This window comes from Mirounga angustirostris, unplaced genomic scaffold (genome assembly GCF_029215605.1).
Source record: "Mirounga angustirostris isolate CCGP_5_RB_7025 unplaced genomic scaffold, mMirAng1.0.hap1 SCAF_7, whole genome shotgun sequence".
Taxonomy (NCBI): Eukaryota; Metazoa; Chordata; class Mammalia; order Carnivora; family Phocidae; genus Mirounga; species Mirounga angustirostris.
In genome coordinates, this window is record NW_026991715.1 from 116,942,794 (window position 1) to 116,950,012 (window position 7,219).

A 7,219-nucleotide genomic window follows, 5' to 3' on the forward strand; every position below is an offset into this window, starting at 1 on the left:
CAGCAGCCCCGAAAGTGCTAAAAAAGTTACAATCAATTTTAAAAATATATATTATATTACATAAAAGACTGTAAGAGCGAGTGCTGAGCATTGCAGCACAGAATTACCAGCTGCTAAATGAGTCAGCCAAGCGGGATTTATCCCGTAACCCAGAGAATTTCCACATCTCCCACCACTCTACCTTTTTCTCAAGGTGGAGAGAAAAAAAAATCTAAACAAAACAAAAAATAGCAGCAGAAAGAAAAAAACAAAAAACAAAAAACAAAAACAAACCCACAAGCACGCTTAGAGCAAATACACTGGAGGGAACTACTGAAATAGAGTCATCTTGGTGTTGATCTTTTGGTTGTGAGTGGTTTAGGGTTTGTTTTTAAAGGAGTTGTTAATGTTCGCATATTGACCATACATGTAGATAGTGATTAGGGACCAACTTACTTCTTCAAATTCATTAAGAATGTTGGTTGTCAGTACTTTTTAAAATATTGGTGTTAACCCAGTTTCAAAAATTGTCTCGAAGCTTTAAAAGCTATAAACTATGTCACTTTACTTGATTCTGCATTTAAGAAATTCTTGACTCCTGGAATTTTTCTAATTGCTAATTTATATTCTTATGTAATGCATAAAAGGCACTTCGACCATCATATTAAATTAAGCAATTGTTTTTTATTCCAACAATCAGAAGTTCAAGGGTCAGGTTAATTTGCATGCAACATATACATTGGTGGATTGGCTATTGACATCTTAACTTCAAACGTACAAAATAAAATTCATTCCACACTTTGTGGTTCTCATCAAACCTCAATTTTAAAGTGTAGTGTGTGAGATAAATAACCTTTCTAGGATAATAATTAAGAAAAATTCCCACATCTTGAAAAACTCAGGGATATATCCTGTGTCAGAATTTTTTCAGTCACGGGAAATAGGGAATCTCGTACTTTTAAACAACTTTCCCTATTAGAACATATATACCCATCACCAGGCTAACCCTCTAGAACCCTCAGTTTGTTTCTCAGAGTCCTTAGTCTCTCATGGTTTATCTCCCCCTCTGATTCCCCCCCTTCATTTTTCCCTTCCTACTATCTTCTTTTTTTACATATAATGTATTATTTGTTTCAGAGGTACAGGTCTGTGATTCAACAGTCTTACACAATTCACAGCACTCACCATAGCCCATACCCTCCCCAATGTCTATCACCCAGCCACCCCATCCCTCCCATCCCGCACCACTCTGGCAACCCTCACTTTGTTTCCTGAGATTAAGAATTCCACATATCAGTGAGATCATATGATACATGTCTTTCTCTGATTGACTTATTTCGCTCAGCATAGTACCCTCCAGTTCTATCCACGTCGTTGCAAATGGCAAGATACCGGTTTTTTTGATGGCTGCGTAATAGTCCATTGTATATATATATACCACACCTTCTTTATCCATTCATCTGTCGATGGACATCTTGGCTCTTTCCACAGTTTGGCTCTTGTGGACATTGCTGCTATAAACATTGGGATGCACATACCCTTTGGATCCCTACCTTTGTATCTTTGGGGTAAATACCCAGTAGTGCAATTGCTGGGTCATAGGGTAGCTCTATTTTCAACTTTTTGAGGAACCTCCATACTGTTTTCCAGAGTGGCTGCACCAGCTTGCATTCCCACCAACAGTGTAGGAGGGTTCCCCTTTCTCCCCATCCCCGCCAACATCTGTTGTTTCCTGACTTGTTAATTTTAGTCATTCTGACTGATGTGAGGTGGTATCTCATTGAGGTTTTGATTTGGATTTCCCTGATGCCGAGCGATGTTGAGCACTTTTTCATGTGTCTGTCTTCTTTGGAAAAATATCTGTTCATGTCTTCTGCCCATTTCTTGATTGGATTATTTGTTCTTTGGGTGTTGAGTTTGGTAAGTTCTTTATAGATTTTGGATACTAGCCCTTTATCTGATAGGTCATTTGCAAATATCTTCTCCCGTTCTGTCAGTTGTCTTTTGGTTTTGTTGACTGTTTCCTTTGCTTTGCAAAAGCTTTTTATCTTGATGAAGCCCCAATAGTTCATTTTTGCCCTTGCTTCCCTTGCATTTGGCCATGTTTCTAGGAAGAAGTTGCTGCAGCTGAGGTGGAAGAGGTTGTTGCCTGTGTTCTCCTTTAGGATTTTGATGGACTCCTGTCTCACATTTAGGTCTTTCATCCATTTTGAGTCTATTTTTGTGTGTGGTGTGAGGAAATGGTCCAGTTTCATTCTTCTGCATGTGGCTGTCCAATTTTCCCAATACCATTTGTAGAAGAGACTGTCTTTTTTCCATTGGACATTCTTTCCTGCTTTGTCAAAGATTAGTTGACCAGAGAGTTGAGGGTCCATTTCTGGGCTCTCTATTCTGTTCCATTGATCTATGTGTCTGTTTTTGTGCCACTACCACACTGTGTTGATGATGACAGCTTTGTAATAGAGCTTGAAGTCCGGAATTGTGATGCCACCAGCTTTGCTTTTCTTTTTCAACATTCCTCTGGCTATTCAGGGTCTTTTCTGGTTCCATACAAATTTTAGGATTATATGTTCCATTTCTTTGAAAAAAGTTGATGGTATTTTGATAGGGATTGCTTTAAATGTGTAGATTGCTCTAGGTAGCATAGACATTTTCACAATATTTGTTCTTTCAATCCATGAGCATGGAACATTTTTCCATTTCTTTGTGTCTTCCTCAATTTCTTTCATGAGTATTTTATAATTTTCTGAGTACAGATTCTTTGACTTTTTGGTTAGATTTATTCCTAGGTAGCTTATGGTTTTGGGTGCAATTATAAATAAGATCGACTCCTTAACTTCCCTTTCTTCTGTCTTGTTGGTGTATAGGAATGCCACTGACTTCTGTTCATTGATTTTATATCCTGCCACTTTACTGAATTCCTGTATGAGTTCTAGCAGTTTTGGGGTGGAGTCTTTTGGGTTTTCCACATAAAGTGATGGGTATTAAAGAGGGCACGTATTGAATGGAGCACTGGGTGTTACACGCAAACAGTGAATCATGGACCACTACATCAAAAACTAATGATGTAATGTATGGTGATTAACATAACATAATAAAATAAAATTTTAAAAAAGAACATATATACTTAAACTGAGTTATGTTTTAGTTTCAACATATATACTTAAACTGAGTTATGTTTTAGTTTCTCCCAGAAACATATTCCTTTAGGAACCCATACTTTATGCACAGAAGGAGTAAGAACCCCATATAAAGGAGTGCCATCATTAGAAAATGACAGCCACATGATTTCCCTCACCTGGTTTCTCTCTTCACTCAAGCCTTGTCCTTTCTCCATCTACTCCAACTGTGATATGTTTCCCATTTATATGAGACTTTCCAATTATTTGTAACCAAATTATTTTGATTTTAGCCCCTCAGTGTCCTGCTTTCCAGGTTTCTGACCCATAAGTTTATCTCCTGCTCATAACTTTCTCATCCTTTTTGATAAGAGGTGCTGGGACTCTCAGCTCTCATAGGGTAAAGATATCTCCAGAGAGTCTTCAGGGCTTCCCTTCCCTCACAGGCCTCCTAAGTAAGGTATGACCTGATATTTTTAGAGCCTCTTTCCTGATTCTGATCCTAGGAACCAAGAGACCAGAAAGATGCTGATCCTAGGATCTGATCTTCCTAGGATTATCATCTTAGGAGCCTGGTATCTAATTCTTTATGATTCTTCCGTTTGGAGCCATACAAAAAATATGTAATTCATCTTCCATTTGACATTCCTTTGTGTTTTTAAAGCTAGCTCTCTTCTGCCTCTCTTCACCAAGAGAACTTACACTAATTCCTTCAGCATTTCCTTGAGATTCTCTCGCACTGTGAATCTTAGAATGAAAAACTTAGCTTTGGTTATACTCTGGCAAATGAGATTGCTCTTTTCTTTCATCTGAACACTATTGTTCTACCTAAAATTTTATTTACTACTTCAGAAGTCCAATTACACCAAAGAACTGAAAATAAACTAAAATTGTTAAGCTATTTTCATAGACACCTCCATTAATGTTATAGCTACCTCATCCTGTAGCTCTACAGTTACCTTGAGTTTTTTTGTTTTTGTTTTTGTTTTTAAACACATCTTTACAAATTTAATGATATTCATTGTGACCCCAGATTGAAAAAATCTAGATTTTTAAAATCTTTTAACCTTGTGGTCACTTATTCAATATATTGAGCATATCTCTGGTAGCATTCAAAATTTGGAAAATGTGATATGTATGCCTTATAAATTTTCAGCCAGAATTCATAAATACTTATTAAGCACCTATTATAGGTATGTATAATACAATTAAATGAATAAGACTCATTTTCTGTCTTGGAAGGTCTTTTTTTTTTTAAGATTTTATTTATTTATTTGTCAGAGAGAGAGAGAGCACAAGCAGGGGGAGAGGCAGGCAGAGGGAGAAGCAGGCTCCCCACTGAGCAAGGAGCCTGTTGCGGGACTTGATCCTGGGACACTGGGATCATGACTTGAGCTGAAGGCAGATGCTTAACCGACTGAGCCATCCAGGTATTCTCTGCCTTGAAAGATCTTATAAGTCTATAAACTCCATGAGAGAGGGGCCAAGTCTGGCCAGTTCACCACTTTGACACTCAGCATCAGTCTTGAGCTTGATACATGTCAAATCCATGATGTCCTGAGAATTAGTGAGTAGAGTTGAGGAGGAAGCAGGAATATGAAGAACTAATGCTAGTCTAATTTCTATAAAAAATTGTGACCAAGGGCACAATTACCAAGTCTCTGGCTTGCTGCTAAAACTTTCCCTCTACATTTAATTTACTTTAATTGAACTTCTAGCAAATTACATTTCATTTGGAAGACCCACCAAAATGTCAAGCACCCTGATGAGCTCAAGATGCACTGTGTCCACAACACGATTTAAAACAAATTCTTGACATTTGAGTTTAAACCACTTTTTAAAATGAAATTTTGATTTCTTGAACATCACCTAAATATCCTCCTTTAATAGCCTAGCAAGTGAAGAGTTTTGTAGAACAAAACTGGTGAGGAGAGAGTTTCTTTAATCTTAACTATGAGCAACAGTGAACTCAAGAATGAATGCAGTATGCAAGTGTTGAATCAGTATATTGTATGCCTGAAACTCATATTACTGTATGAAAACTAACTGGAATTTAAATAAAAACTTAAAAAGAAAAAAGAATGAATGCAGAGCCGTGTTGAGTCCGAAGCCAAAGGAAGAAGTTGAATTGAGGCAGAGGCCAGAACTAGTTTTGAATATCTAATTTCCGTGTGAGACTCTTCATGCTTAAATAGCTCTATCAAGGTGTGCTAGAAAAAATGTGACCTGCTCTATGGAAACTGTGCTGGCTTCTAAGTGATCATTGATTTGATTTATAAACTCTTGCAATTCAAGAATTTTATTGGAGATTAACTGCAAGCCACTCTTTATAAGTCTCCCAATCAATCTACCTCCTTTTTTGGTAAAACAGAGCAACATTTGCTATCTACAGATTTTATTATTAAATCTTTCCACAGGTTTTTCTAAAGGTAGTCTTTAGTATCTTTGGGTAACAATACATACTCCTTTGGGTTTATAATATGCGCTTTTTTCCCTATTCAGAGTGTTGAGCTATTTTACAAAAATCTTAAATTTAACAATTACATTACTTTAAAACACAGTAACATATCTAATTCTTTTTTTTTTTTAAGATTTTATTTATTTATCTGAGACAGAGAGAATGAGAGAGACAGAGAGCACATGAGAGTGGGGAGGGTCAGAGGGAGAAGCAGGCTCCCTGCCGAGCAGGGAGCCCGATGCGGGACTCGATCCAGGGACTCCAGGATCATGACCTGAGCCGAAGGCAGTCGCTTAACCAACTGAGCCACCCAGGTGCCCAACATATCTAATTCTAAAATTACCATGTAGGTTATTTTATACTCTGCCTAATTTTTGAAACAGACCTTTGAAGACATAGTCTATATAGAGAGTTATCTTGTGTCAAACCATCTTAAAATTAAAAAAAAAAACTGAATGAGTATATAACTGTTAAATGTTGAGACAGTCTCAGAAACTAATTTATTTCTTCATTGCAGGGGTTTTCTAATCTCCTTTTAAATAGCTGACCCCTTTCCTCAATGGAAATCTGACATATATTAAACAACAACAACAACAATAATAAAACTAATGAACATATTAAAGTAACTGTGATTGAATCGGGATGGGATTTGGAATAGAAAAATTCCCATCCATCCAGAGGTGTCAAGTTCACATTGTCTTCATAGTTCCAAAACAGATCTGACAATACTCCTGTAGAAGACTCTGGTTAAATACAAAGCTTTGGTCAAGGGAGAGCTGCTTAAACTATTTACTGTCTCTGGGTTTGTTAAGCATTGTTTGTGTCTTCTTGACCATGAGATTTCATAGGTCACTCAGGTGAAAGTGACCTCTCCACAGATTAGTGTCAGAATACCTAGATAACATTTTGGTAGTATTCTCCAAAACCACTCAATGATTCAATGACAGCCATTTTATTGTGTTGACCCCTCACCACATAGAGAATAGACTCATTCAGATGTCAAGTGCATGCTGACAAAGGCCAGCTTAGTTGTGAGTGGTTGTGCTTTAAACTCCTTTAAACAGATTTATCCCTCCATCAGATGTGAATGTTTAAGCATTTTCAAATGAGTTGTTATAAAAGTAGCTATTGTAACAAAATTTTAATCCACTAAAATTTATTTTTGTTTCAAGGTTGATCTAAGTAGCCAATATGTTTTATTAAGTATAAAAAGTAATGTTTTGAATTGATAGCACTTCTCATTTTCAAGATGACCGTGCAGTCATATAGAATAAAATAATATGGCACCAGCCATATCACACAACAGCAGTTCAATTCCTTTCGGAGCTTAGTTTTAAGAAAGAAACATTTTTTTTGTTGCTCTCCATTTAGTACATTACATAGTTTTCTAGAAAAAAAAAAGTAGTTGTTTTATTTTATTTTTGTGAATCAAAGGCTGAGTAAGAGGAGATTCTCAGACAATGAATTATGAAGAAAGGCTCATAAATCAAAAATAATTATGTGAGTTTAAAGGTGAGATAATTTTTTTGTGTGTTTGAATAGCTTAGGTATATTCTTTACAAAAGAAAGAAAACTTGATGAACTAGAGAATTCTCTAGATGTCTTACGTTCAGATCTCACATATTTTTTCTCACCTATTTTACTTATAATTAGAGTAATTAAT